Here is a 15,646-nt window from a genome sequence, read left to right on the forward strand (position 1 = left end):
TTACACGGAGATGCCTGGTTTGGACAGAAGCATCATTGAGCATCGGCTCCCCCTTAAGAAGGGGTTTCGGCCGTTCCAACAGCGAGCACGTCAGATGAGGGCCGAAATCCTGGAAGAAGTCAAGAAGGAGATCGAGAAAATGTTGGCCGCTGGCTTCATCAGGCCATGCAGGTATGCAGAGTGGATCTCCGATCGTTCGGTGGAGAAGAAGGACGGCCGATGGCGCGTGGCCATCGATTTCCGAGATCTTAACAGAGCCACCCCAAAGGACGAATATCCAATGCCCGTGGCAGAAACATTGATAAACGCTGCTGCTGGCCACAAGGTGTTGAGCTTCATGGATGGCAACGCCGGTTATAATCAGATTTTCATGGCTCCGAAAGATATACACAAGACCGCATTCAGGGTACCAGGGGCAGTAGGCTTGTTCGAATACGTGGTCATGACCTTTGGGTTGAAGAATGCTGGTGCAACGTACCAACGAGCCATGAATTATATATTTCATGATTTGATCGGCAAGTTGGTGGAGATCTACATCGATGACGTGGTGGTCAAATCGGTCTCCATGGAGGGACATTTGGGCGATCTACGGCGCGTCCTAGACCGAACTCGGAAATTCGGGCTGAGAATGAATCCGAAGAAGTGTGCCTTTGGCGTGACGGCTGGTCAATTCCTAGGTTTTTTGGTTCATGAACGGGGAATTGAGATCGGCCTGAAAAGTCAGGAGGCGGTGCGTACCATGCAGCCGCCAACCACGAAGAAGGAGCTCCAACGCCTCATCGGCAAGATCAATTTCGTCCGGCGGTTCATCTCTAATTTGTCGGGACGAATCGAGCCGTTCATGGCACTGGTGAAGACTAAATCTGACGACGAGTTTCACTGGGGGGCAGAACAGCAACATGCGTTTGATGAGATTAAGCGATATCTGACGACGCCGCTGTGCTAGTTCCGCCCCGACAAGACAAAGGCCATTCTACATCTACCGTCGAATCGACACGTCCATTGCTTCGGTGGTGGTGCAACTCTACGAGGGCGTGGAGAGTCGTTTTCTACCTCAGCAGAAGGATGCTGGACGCGGAGACAAGATATCCTGAGGTCGAGAAACTTTGCCTCTGCCTGTTCTTTACCTGCACCAAGCTTCATCACATCCTTCTGACGGCAGAGATCATCGTCATCTGTAAATCAGACGTTGTCAAGCACATGTTGTCGGCCCCTGTTTTGAAAGGCCGACTCGGTAAGTGGATGTTGGCACTTTGTCGTAATTTGATCTCCGGTACCAGCCCGAAAGGCGATCAAGGGCCAAGCGTTGGCCGATCTCATCGCTGAACGGATCGGTACCAATATAGCAGCACTATCTATACGTGCATGGGCTATGTTCTTCGATGGATCGGTTTGTGACGGGGTTGTGGCATCGGCGTTACGCTTGTGTCGCCTCGGGGGCGGAGTACTCCTTCTCCATCAGATTATCTACCCCTTGCACCAACAACGTAGCGAATACGAGGCAATACGCAAGGGAATGGAATTGCTACTAGAAGCTGGAGCGGAAGCTGTAGAGCTCTTTGGAGACTCAAAGTTGGTGATTAACCAGCTCACGGATGAATATAATTGCGAAAGTGAATCACTTTTCCCATATTGGGTGGAATGCCGTGAGTTGATGACACAGTTTCGGTACATCAACTTTAATTGGATCCCAAGATCCCAGAATACCGATGCCAACAATCTCGCACAAATGGCGTCAGGCTACATAGATATAGCCGACGGATCGGAAGTTCAGATACAATTCCTGGAACAGAATGATTGGAGAGCCGAGATCTTCGATTATTTAAAAGATTCGGCTCGGGGGGCACCTAAACGGGTAAGATACAAAGCCATGAAGTATGTCCTTATAGGAGACGACATGTTCTACAGGACATTGGAAGGGTTGCTACTCAAGTGCCTAGGACCGACTGAGTCTAATCGGCTCTTACATGAGGTGCATGAAGGTGCCTGTGGAACGCATCAGTCGGCTCATAAGATGAAGTGGTTGATCAGGCGATCAGGGTTTTATTGGCCCACTATGCTTGAAGATTGCTTCAATTATTACAAGGGGTGCCAAGCGTGTCAGATGTTTGGAAAGATTCAAATGGTGCCAGCATCAGCAATGAACCCCATCATCAAGCCTTGGCCGTTTCGGGGGTGGGGCATGGATATGATCGGCAAAATCCATCCGGCGTCAGGTAAAAAACATGAATGGATTTTGGTTATCACAGATTACTTCACTAAGTGGGTGGAAGCCGTCCCTATGAAAAAGGTGAAGTCAGAAGATGTGATCAAGTTTGTGAAAGAACACATCATTCATAGGTTTGGGATCCCCCAAACTATCACGACCGATGGAGGTTCGGTCTTCATTTCTAAAGAATTCAGGAAGTTCTATGATGACTTAGGGATCAAACTGATCCGATCATCCCCATACTATGCTCAAGCTAACGGGCAGGCTGAGGCGTCCAATCAGAGTTTGATCAAGCTAATCAAGAGAAAAATTGACGAGAACCCTCGGGATTGGCATGAGAAGTTATCAGAAGCATTATGGGCCTACCGCATGTCGTGCCATGGAGCCATAAAGACTTCACCGTACCAGCTTGTCTATGGACAGGAAGCCGTATTGCCTTGGGAAATTACGGCTGGATCAAGACGTGTCACGTTTGGAATGATCCGACAATTGAAGAATATGCGGCTTTGATGAGCGACACTATTGAGGACGCAATGAACTCAGGCTTTGGTCGTTGGAGAAGATTAAGGAGAACAAAGCCAAGGTGGCTCGTGCTTACAACAAAAAGGTTAGGCCAAAGGAGTTCCAAGTTGGTGATCTTGTGTGGGAAGCTGTGTTGCCATTGGGAACCAGGGATAAGGCATATGGCAAATGGTCTCCTAATTGGCACGGTCCGTACAGAGTTGTCCAGGCCTTGAAGGGTAATGCATACATGCTGGAGGAGTTGAGCGGCGAAAAGTTCCCAGTGGCTGTAAATGGTCAACACCTCAAGAAATATTTCCCAAGCATGTGGGATGATGGACAGTAAGATATGGGGGCCGATTTCAGAATCGGCCAGTAAAAAAAAATCATCACAGCCGATGCACAGACATCGACTTGAGAAAATGTGTGGAGATTGACAGTATGCAAGAACAGCCGATGCACGGGCATCGACTTCAGAAAACAAAGCCGATACGCTGATATCGACTTTAGCGAAATAAGTTTATACAACAGCTTGGCCTCGAGACGTAATATGAGCCGATGCTGCGCTATCGGCTCCTCAGACGACAACTCCCTTCGACAATCGGCAAGGGAGCGAGATTAATTAAGGGATTTTCTTCATTAGTAAGGGGATTTCTTACAAAGAAAGAGTCGATTTCTTAGGAAGGAAGAACAAAAGAAGGGTCTATTGACCAATCTACTACTGCTAGGCCTACACTAGTAGATCCTAATCTACGGGCCATCGCTTCCTTCATCGTCATCCTCGGAACTCTCATCGGCACTGCTGCCGATGGGTTCCTCGTCACTGCTCCCATAACCCTCTACAGGAGCTTCATCTTCACCTTCATCGTCGCTGCTGTCGTCGTCCCACCACATGCGGAGGCGCTTCGCTGGCGGGTAGCCCTCGAGGGAGTCGTCGTCATCATCGTCGTCTTCCTCTTCCTCTTCTTCAGAAGTGGGGCAGCCGTCCTGTGGGAACCGATCGTCCTCGCTCTCCGACTCCGGTTCCCCGACGGCAAGGAAGCGAAGATCTTCGTCCCCGCCGGTCGTGGATCGGTCGTCTTCGGACCAGACCGAGGAAGCGGGGTCTGCCAGGTCCCATGCTTCTGGGGCACGGATGTCCGGCGGCGTCTCACGGGAGGAGGAGGACCCGTAGGAAAGCTCGGAGGAGGAGTCGTGGAAGACCGACGACGAAGAGGAAGAAGAGGAAGACATGACTGTGGGAGATTGGGGTTTTTTGGTGCTGGCCAGAATAGAGCAGGATGGTGAAGTGACGAACTGCTCAGAAGCGGTTAAATAAAAGCGGGCTATGGTGAAGGAATTCAATGCCACAGCAGTTTTCGAGGAGGCGGTGCCCAAATGCAACGGTCAAATCACGCGGAGCGATCGAGAAGGCGGGCGTCATGACGAAAATATCGCAATAGGTTCTGCTTTCGCCACGACATGACCCGACGGTAAAAGCATAATGATTTTGGAAATGTCATTTCCAAAACCAGGGGGCATGTGTTATCACCAATTTGACCAAGTTGGAAGTGGGCCACGATCAAGATAAGCCTGAAGGTTATATTTGGAGAGAACACGAAGATCGGCCTTATATGCGAAGTTGGGCTAGATTGCCCATTTATCTGTAATATATTAGATCGTATGTTAAGTTAGGAGTTAGAGTTTTACCCGTGCACGGTTAGGTGCACGCCTGAATTAGAAAGTCCATTTGGACTATAAATATGTATCTAGGGTTTATGGAATAAACAACAACTCACGTTCAACCCAAAACAAACCAATCTCGGCGCATCGCCAACTCCTTCATCTCGAGGGTTTCAATCAGGTAAGCGACATGCTGCCTAGATCGCATCTTGCGATCTAGGCAAAGACAAGCTCCACGTTGTTCATGCGTTGCTCGTACTGAAGCGTCTTTGATGGCGAGCAACGTAGGTATCATAGATGTGTTAGGGTTAGCATAGTTCTTCGTATAACATGCTTACGTAGTGCAACCCTTACATGTCTAGACGCCCTCACGCCTATCTCAGGTGTGGGGCGGCACCGCTTGTTCATCATCTAGTAGATCTGATCCGTTACGATTGCTCCTTGTTCTGCAAGGATTAGTTTAATATCTGCAATAGTTAGGCCTTATAAAGGGGGGGAGGATCCAGCGGCACGTAGGGTGGCGTTCGCAAGTCCTAAACAGGATGTTCCGAGGATCAACGTCATGTTGGTTTTTAGGCCCTGTTTAGGATCGGCTTATGAGCACCGTGCGTGGCCGCGAGGCCCAACCTGGAGTAGGATGATCCGATTATGCGGTGAAAACCCTAAATCGTCGTAGATCTCATTAGCTATATTTTGATCAAGCAGGATCACCAAGTATTCGTGCACCCCGTACGAATCATGGGTGAATCGGCTCTTTGAGCCGATTCACAGGATAACCTGAGAGCCGATCGAGGCTCGTATTTAATGTTTACGTGTATGCCATGCAGGAACTAAGCGAGGCATCCCCATCACCTTCCTGACCAGGTATAGGTCAGGTGGCACGCCCTTGCACTTCGCATCGCCGCGTGTGACCAGAAGAGCATTGCGGGCCGTCGCTCGGAGGGGTCTCAGCCAGCCGCAGCTCTAGGCTCTTCCCGGCTCTACTGTGTTGACAGGCCGCTGCCCGCCGGTGGGTTTTGGCAGGCAACACTACCTCATCAACCAGACTTTCAAGAGCGGCTCCCATGAAGGACGTTATCTCTACCAGCAAGGTAGATCATCCCTCTTCTCTTTTGTTTACACATGTATTTTAGTTTAGTTTATATTTTTTTATTTTTTAGATGACACTCCTCCCAACCTTTGCTTTCTCAAGCCATGGCTAACCGAATCCTCGGGTGCCTTCCAACAATCACATACCATGAAGGAGTGTCTATTTGCAAAATTAAGTTGCTTACTGATAGATCAGGGCAAAACATGTGAAGAGAATTATTAATGCAAGTTAATTAATTGGGGTTGGGAACCCCATTGCCAGCTCTTTTTGCAAAGTTATTGGATAAGCGGATGAAGCCACTAGTCCATTGTGAAAGTCTGTTAAAAGTAAATGACAAGGTTGAAAGATAAACACCACATACTTCCTCATGAGCTATAAAACATTGACACAAATAAGAGATAATAGCTTTTAAAGGTAGCACGTGAAGTATTTGCTTGGAATGGCAGAGAAATACCATGTGGTAAGTAGGTATGGTGGACACAAATGGCATAGTTTTTGGCTCAAGGATTTGGATGCACGAGAAGTATTCCCTCTCAGTACAAGGCTAGGCTAGCAAGGTTGTTTGAAGCAAACTCAAGTATAAAACGGTGCAACAAGACTCACATATGAACATATTGTAAGCATTATAAGACTTTATATCGTCTTCCTTGTTGTTCAAACACCTTAACCAGAAAATATCTAGACTCTAGAGAACAATCATGCAAACCAAATTTTAACAAGCTCTATGTAGTTCTTCATTAATAGGTGCAAAGTACATGATGCAAGAGCTTAAACATGATCTATATGAGCACAACAATTGCCAAGTATCAAATTATTCAAGACATTATAGCATCTACCACATGCAGCATTTTATGTTTCCAACCATATAACAATTAACGAAGCAGTTTCAACCTTCGCCATGAAAATTAAAAGCTAAGAACACATGTGTTCATATGAACCAGCGGAGCGTGTCTCTCTCCCACACAAGCATTTATTCAAACAAGAACAGAAACAAAAACAAACAAACGCTCCAACTAAAGTACATAAGATGTGACCGAATAAAAATATAGTTTCAAGAGAAGAAACCTGATAAGTTGTCGATGAAGAAGGGGATGCCTTGGGCATCCCCAAGCTTAGACGCTTGGGTCTTCTTAAAATATGCAGGGATGAACCACGGGTGCATCCCCAAGCTTAGACTTTTCACTCTTCTTGATCATAGTATATCATCCTCCTCTCTTGACCCTTGAAAACTTCCTCCACACCAAACTCGAAACAAACTCATTAGAGGGTTAGTGCATAATCAAAATTTCACATGTTCAGAGGTGACACAATCATTCTTAACACTTCTGGACATTGCCCAAAGCTACTGGAAGTCAATGGAACAAAGAAATCCATCCAACACAGCAAAAGAGGCAATGCGAAATAAAAGGCAGAATCTGTCAAAACAGAACAGTCCGTAAAGACGAATTTTAAAGTGGCACCAGACTTGCTCAGATGAAAATGCTCAAATTGGATGAAAGTTGCGTACATATCTGAGGATCGCGCACGTAAATTGGCAGATTTTTCTGAGTTACCTACAGAGAATTCTGCCCAGATTCGTGACAGCAAGAAATCTATTCCTGCGCAGTAATCCAAATCTAGTATCAACCTTGCTATCAAAGACTTTACTTGGCACAACAATGCAATAAAATAAAGATAGGGAGAGGTTGCTACAGTAGTAACAACTTCCAAGACACAAATATAAAACAAAGGTACTGTAGCAAAATAAACACATGGGTTATCTCCCAAGAAGTGCTTTCTTTATAGCCATTAAGATGGGCTCAGTAGTTTTAATGATGCAGTCCCAAGAAATAAGAGTTGAAGCAAAAGAGAGCATCAAGAAGCAAATTCAAAACAAATTTAAGCCAAACCCACTTCCTATGAAAAGGAATCTTGTAAATAAACAAGTCATGTAGGCATAATGCAACAAGCATAGGAAGATAAAACAAGTGTAACTTCAAGATTTTTCAGCATATAGAGAGGTGTTTTAGTAACATGAAAACTTCTACAACCATATTTTCCTCTCTCATAATAACTTTCAGTAGCATCATGAACAAATTCAACAATGTAACTATCACATAAAGTATTCTTATTCACATGCATAAAAGTATCATTACTCTCCACATAAGCATAATCAATTTTATTAGTTGTAGTAGGAGCAAATTCAACAAAGTAGCTATCATTATTATTCTCATCAAGTGTAGGAGGCATAGTATCATCATAATAAAACTTATCCTCCATAGTAGGCGGCACCAGAAGACCACTATCATTATAATCATCATAAATAGGAGGCAAAGTATCATCAAAGAAAATTTTCTCCTCAATGCTTGGGGGACTAAAAATATCATGCTCATCAAAACCAGCTTCCCCAAGCTTAGAATTTTCCATAGCATTAGCAACAATAGTGTTCAAAGCATTCATACTAATAACATTCCCATTAGCATGCATATAAAGTTCCATGGGTTTTTTAATTCTCTCTTCAAACACATCATGTCCTAATTCAAGATAAAGTTCATAAAGATCTCTCATTTTGTTATTGTCTTCCATTAAGCCTTACTAGTGTAAAACAAGAGACAAAAAGATGCAATTGCAGGATCTAAAGGAAATAGCTTCGAGCACACACACAACGGCAACAGAAAAGTACTTTACCTGGGACCGAAGTATGAGTGCCTTTTACCTTTCCTCCCCGGCAACGGCGCCAGAAAATAGCTTGATGTCTACGCACGCTTCTATTCTTGTAGACAGTGTTGGGCCTCCAAGAGCAGAGGTTTGTAGAACAGCAGCAAGTTTCCCTTAAGTGGATCACCCAAGGTTTATCGAACTCAGGGAGGAAGAGGTCAAAGATATCCCTCTCATGCAACCCTGCAACCACAAAGCAAGAAGTCTCTTGTGTCCCCAACACACCTAATAGGTGCACTAGTTCGGCGAAGAGATAGTGAAATACAGGTGGTATGAATGAATATGAGCAGTAGTAACGGCGCCAGAAAAGTGCTTTGGCGTGCGATTGATGGTAGTAATATTGCAGGAAGTAAAGATGCAGAAAACAAGAAACAAGCAGCGATAGCAGTATTTAGGAACAAGGCCTAGGGATCATACTTTCACTAGTGGACACTCTCAACATTGATCACATAACAGAATAAATAAATAGATGCTAGACTCTACACCCTCTTGTTGGATGATGAACACCACTAATTGTGTAGGATTACACGAACCCTCAATGTCGGAGTTAACAAGCTCCACAATATTTGATATTCATGTTTAAGTAACCTTAGAGTGCATGACAGATCAACATAACCAAACCAAGTATTAACATAGCATGCACACTGTCACCTTCACGCTACGAAAGGAGGCATAGATCACATCAATACCATCATAGCAATAGTTAACTTCATAATCTACAAGAGATCACAATCATAGCCTACGCCAAGTACTACACGATGCACACACTGTCACCATTACACCGTGCAGGAGGAATAATCTACTTTAATAACATCACTAGAGTAGCACGCAGATATATTGTGATACAAAACACATTGCAATCATAAAGGGATATAAATAAGCACTTCACTATGCCATTCATAACAGTGAATAAGTATTCTGTGAAATATAGCCTAAGAGACCCACACGGTGCACACACTGTCACCTTTACACACGTGGGACAAGGAGTCTCCGGAGATCACATAAGTAAAATCCACTTGACTAGCATAATGACATCTAGATTACAAGCATCATCATATGAATCTCAATCATGTAAGGCAGCTCATGAGATTATTGTATTGAAGTACATAGGAGAGAGATGAACCACATAGCTACCGGTACAGCCCCGAGCCTCGATGGAGAACTACTCCCTCCTCATGGGAGACAGCAGCGTTGGTGAAGATGGCGGTGGTGTCGATGGAGAAGCCTTCCGGGGACACTTCCCCGTCCCGGCGGCGTGCCGGAACAGAGACTCCTGTCCCCCAGATCTTGGCTTCGCGATGGCGGCGGCTCTGGAAGGTTTCTCGTACCGTGACTTTTCCGTATCGTGTTTTAGGTCAGGGACCTTTATATAGGCGAAGAGGCGGCGTCAGAAGGTCAACAAGGTGGCGACACAACAGGGGGGCGCGGGCCCCCCCTTGCCGCGCCGGCCTACTGTTTGGTGGGCCTGTGGCCCCCCTCTGGCGGCTCTCGGGTGTTCTGGAAGCTTCATGCAATCCTAAGATGCTGGGCGTTGATTTCGTCCGATTCCGAGAATATTTCCTTACTAGGATTTCTGAAACCAAAAACAGAGAAACAAAGAAGCTGGCCTTTCGGCATCTCGTCAATAGGTTAGTTCCGGAAAACGCATAAATATGACATATAATGTGTATAAAACATGTAGATATCATCAATAATGTGGCATGGAACATAAGAAATTATCGATACGTCGGAGACGTATCATTGTTTCAAAGCTTTCTACTAAGAACTTATTGCTTATGAGTTAACTCTTATGCAAGACTTATTGATGCTTGTCTTGAAAGTATTATTCATGAAAAGTCTTTGTTATATGATTCATTTGTTTACTCATTATCTTCATCATTGCTTCGAATCGCTGCATTCATCTCATGTGCTTTACAATAGTATGATCAAGATTATGATAGCATGTCACTTCAGAAATTATCTTTGTTATCGTTTACCTACTCGAGGGCGAGTAGGAACTAAGCTTGGGGATGCTTGATACGTCCCAAACGTATCTATAATTTCTTATGTTCCATGCTACTTTTATGATGATACTCACATGTTTTATACACATTATATGTCGTTATTATGCATTTTCCGCCACTAACCTATTGACGAGATGCCGAAGAGCCAGTTGCTGTTTTCTGCTATTTTAGGTTTCAGAAATCCTAGTAAGGAAATATTCTCGGAATTGGACGAAATCAACGCCCAGGGTCCTATTTTCACACGAAGCTTCCAGAAGACCGAAGAGGATAAGAAGTGGGGCCACGAGGCGGCCACACGCTAGGGCGGCGCGGCCTGGGCCTTGGCCGCACCGGCCTGTTGTGTGGGGCCCTCGTGTGGCCCCCTGACCTGCCCTTCCGCCTACTTAAAGCCTTCGTCGCGAAACCCCCAGTACCGAGAGCCACGATACGGAAAACCTTCCAGAGACGCAGCCGCCGCCAATCCCATCTCGGGGGATTCAGGAGATCGCCTCCGGCACCCTGCTGGAGAGGGGAATCATCTCCCGGAGGTCTCTTCATCGCCATGATCGCCTCCGGATTGATGTGTGAGTAGTTCACCCCTGGACCATGGGTCCATAGCAGTAGCTAGATGGTCGTCTTCTCCTAATTGTGCTATCATGCTCGATCTTGTGAGCTGCCTATCATGATCAAGATCGTTTCTTTGTAATCCTACATGTTGTGTTTGTTGGGATCCGATGGATATTGAATACTATGTCAAGTTGATTATCAATCTATCATATATGTTGTTTATGTTCTTGCATGCTCTCCGTTGCTAGTAGAGGCTCTGGCCAAGTTGATACTTGTGACTCCAAGAGGGAGTATTTATGCTCGATAGTGGGTTCATGCCTCCATTAAATGCAGGACAAGGATGAAAAGTTCTAAGGTTGTGGATGTGCTGTTGCCACTAGGGATAAAACATCGATGCTTTGTCTAAGGATATTTGTAATGATTACATTACGCACCATACTTAATGCAATTGTCTGTTGCTTGCAACTTAATACCGGAAGGGGTTCGGATGATAACCTGAAAGTGGACTTTTTAGGCATAGATGCATGCTGGATGGCGGTCTATGTACTTTGTCGTAATGCCCTGATTAAATCTCATAGTACTCATTGATACGTCTCCGACGTATCGATAATTTCTTATGTTCCATGCCACATTATTGATGTTATCTACATGTTTTATGCACACTTTATGTCATATTCGTGCATTTTCTGGAACTAACCTATTAACAAGATGCCGAAGTGCCAGTTCCTGTTTTCTGCTGTTTTTGGTTTCAGAAATCCTAGTAACGAAATATTCTCGGAATTGGACGAAATCAACGCCCAGGTTCCTATTTTGCCCGGAAGCATCCAGAACACCCGAGAGCCACCAGGGAGGGGGCACAGGCCCACCAAACCCTAGGCCGGCGCGGCCAGGGGGGGCCCGCGCCACCCTATGGTGTGGGCACCCCTTCGACCCTCCTGCGCCGCCTCTTCGCCTATATAAAGCCTCCGTCGCGAAAACCCTGATACGTTCGGCGAAAACCACAGAAACCTTCCAGAGCCGCCGCCATCGCGACGCCAAGATCTGGGGGACAGGAGTCTCTGTTCCGGCACCCTGCCGGAGCGGGGAAGTGCCCCCGGAAGGCTTCTCCATCGACACCGCTGCCATCTCCATCGCCATCTTCATCACCGCTGCTGCTCCCATGAGGAGGGAGTAGTTCTCCATCGAGGCTCGGGGCTGTACCGGTAGCTATGTGGTTCATCTCTCCCATGTACCTCAATACAATAATCTCATGAGCTGCTTTACATGATTGAGATTCATATGAGTTTGTATCACAATTTATCTATGTGCTACTCTAGCAATGTTATTAAAGTAGTTCTATTTCTCCTGCACGTGTGTAAAGGTGACAGTGTGTGCACCGTGTTAGTACTTGGTTTATGCTATGATCATGATCTCTTGTAGATTGCGAAATTAACTATTGCTATGATAATATTGATGTGATCTATTCCTCCTACATATGCATGAAGGTGACAGTGTGCATGCTATGCTAGTACTTGGTTTAGTCTTTTGATCTATCTTACACTAAAGGTTACTAAAATATGAGCATTATTGTGGAGCTTGTTAACTCCGGCATTGAGGGTTCGTGTAATCCTACGCAATGTGTTCATCATCCAACAAAAGTGTAGAGTATGCATTATCTATTCTGTTATGTGATCAATGTTGAGAGTGTCCACTAGTGAAAGTCTAATCCCTAGGCCTTGTTCCTAAATACTGCTGCGTTACTACTGCTTGTTCTTGTTTCACTGTGTTACTACTGCTGCAATACTACCACCATCAACTACACGCCAGCAAGCTATTTTCTGGCACCGTTGCTACTGCTCATATATATTCATACCACCTGTATTTCACTATCTCTTCGCCGAACTAGTGCACCTATTAGGTGTGTTGGGGACACAAGAGACTTCTTGCTTTGTGGTTGCAGGGTTGCATGAGAGGGATATCTTTGACCTCTTCCTCCCTGAGTTCGATAAACCTTGGGTGATCCACTTAAGGGAAAACTTGCTGCTGTTCTACAAACCTCTGCTCTTGGAGGCCCAACACTGTCTACAGGAAAGGAGGGGGAACGTAGACATCAAGCACTTTTCTGGCGCCGTTGCCGGGGAGGAAAGGTAAAAGGTACTCACACTCCGTATCTCGGCTACCAAGCTATTTTCTGCCGTTGTAAGTACTCAAAGCTATTTCCTTTAGATCCTGCAATTGTAACTTTTTGTTTCTTGTTTACACTAGTAAGGCATAATGGACAACATCTGTGAGCTTTTTATTCTATTTCCTGAGTCAAGACATGAATGGTTTAATGCGAAAATTAAAAAACCCATGGAATCTTATTTGCATGCTAGTAGCAATGATATTAGTATGAATGCTTTGAACACCATTGTTGCTAATGATATGGAAAATTCTAAGCTTGGGGAAGCTGGCTTTGATGAGCATGATATTTTTAGTCCCCCAAGCATCGAGGAGAAAATTTTCTTTGATGATACTTTGCCTCCTATTTATGATGATTATAATGATATTGGTCTTTTAGTGCCGCCTACTATGGAGAGTAATTTTTATGATGATAATACTATGCCTCCTACACTTGATGAGAATAATAATGATAGCTACTTTGTTGAATTTGCTCCTACTACAATTAATAAGAATAACTATGCTTATGTTGGGAGTAGTAATAATTTTATGCATGAGACTCATGATAAGAATGCTTTATGTGATAGTTATATTATTGAGTTTGCTCATGACACTACTGAAAGTTATTATGAGAGAGGAAAATATGGTTGTAGAAATTTTCATGTTACTAAAACACCTCTCTATGTGCTGAAATTTTTGAAGCTATACTTGTTTTATCTTCCTATGCTTGTTACTTTGCTTTTCATGAACTTGTTTATTTACAAGATTCCTATGCATAGGAAGCATGTTAGACTTAAATGTGTTTTGAATTTGCCTCTTGATGCTCTCTTTTGCTTCAAGTATTATTTCTTGCGAGTGCATCATTAAAACTGCTGAGCCCATCTTAATGGCTATAAAGAAAAGAACTTCTTGGGAGATAACCCATGTGTTATTTTGCTACAGTACTTTGTTTTATATTTGTGTCTTGGAAGTTGTTTACTACTGTAGCAACCTCTCCTTATCTTAGTTTTGTGTTTTGTTGTGCCAAGTAAAGTCTTTGATAGTAAAGTCAATACTAGATTTAGATTACTGCGCAGAAACTGTTTTCTTTGCTGTCACGGATCTGGGCAAAATTCTCTGTAAGTAACTCAGAAAATTATGCCAATTTACGTGAGTGATCCTCAGATATGTACGCAACTTTCATTCAATTTGAGCATTTTCATCTGAGCAAGTCTGGTGCCATTTTAAAATTCGTCTTTACGGACTGTTCTGTTTGACAGATTCTGCCTTTTATTTCGCATTGCTTCTTTCGCTGTGTTGGGTGGATTTCTTTGTTCCATTACCTTCCAGTAGCTTTGAGCAATGTCCAGAAGTGTTAAGAATGATTGTGTCACCTCTGAACATGTGAGTTTTTGATTATGCACTACCCTCTAATGAGTTTGTTTCGAGTTTGGTGTGAAGGAAGTTTTCAAGGGTCAAGAGAGGAGGATGATATACTATGATCAAGAAGAGTGAAAGCTCTAAGCTTGGGGATGCCCCGGTGGTTCACCCCTGCATATATCAAGAAGACTCAAGCGTCTAAGCTTGGGGATGCCCAAGGCATCCCCTTCTTCATCGACAAATTTATCAGGTTCCTCCCTTGAAACTATATTTTTATTCGGTCACATCTTATGTACTTTACTTGGAGCGTCTCTTTGTTTTTGTTTTTGTTTGTGTTTGAATAAAGTGGATTACATCATGCTTGTGTGGGAGAGAGACACTCTCCGCTGGTTCGTATGAACACATGTGTTCTTAGCTCATAGTATTCATGGCGAAGTTTCTTCTTCGTTAAATTGTTATATGGTTGGAATTGGAAAATGATACATGTAGTAATTGCTATAAATGTCTTGGGTAATGTGATACTTGGCAATTGTTGTGCTCATGTTTAAGCTCTTGCATCGTATACTTTGCACCCATTAATGAAGAAATACATAGAGCATGCTAAAATTTGGTTTGCATAATTGGTCTCTCTAAGGTCTAGATAATTTCTAGTATTGAGTTTGAACAACAAGGAAGACGGTGTAGAGTCTTATAATGTTTTCAATATGTCTTTTATGTAAGTTTTGCTGCACCGGTTCATCCTTGTGTTTGTTTCAAATAAGCCTTGCTAGCCTAAACCTTGTATCGAGAGGGAATACTTCTCATGCATCCAAAATCCTTGAGCCAACCACTATGCCATTTGTGTCCACCATACCTACCTACTACATGGTATTTTCTGCCATTCCAAGTAAATACTTCATGTGCTACCTTTAAACCTTCAAAATGCTTCTCAATTTGTGTTAATGTTTTATAGCTCATGAGGAAGTATGTGGTGTTTATCTTTCAACCTTGTCATTTACTTTTGACAGACTTTCATAATGGACTAGTGGCACATCCGCTTATCCAATAATTTTGCAAAAAGAGCTGGCAATGGGGTTCCCAGCCCCAATTAATTACAACTTGCATTAATAATCCTCTTCACATGTTTTGCTCTGATTCATCAGCAAAGCAACTTAATTTTGCAAATAGACACTCCTCCATGGTATGAGATTGATGGTAGGCACCCGAGGATTCGGTTAGCCATGGCTTGTGTAAGCAAAGGTTGGGAGGAGTGTCACCCATAAATAAATAAAAACTAAAATACATGTGTAAACAAAAGAGAAGAGGGATGATCTACCTTGCTGGTAGAGATCACGTCCTTCATGGGAGCCGCTCTTGAAAGTCTGGTTGGCGAGGTAGTTAGAGTACCCATTACCATTCGTTGACAACAACAAACACCTCTCAAAACTTTACTTTTATGCT

This window comes from Lolium perenne, chromosome 2, assembly GCF_019359855.2.
Source record: "Lolium perenne isolate Kyuss_39 chromosome 2, Kyuss_2.0, whole genome shotgun sequence".
NCBI classification, from domain to species: Eukaryota; Viridiplantae; Streptophyta; class Magnoliopsida; order Poales; family Poaceae; genus Lolium; species Lolium perenne.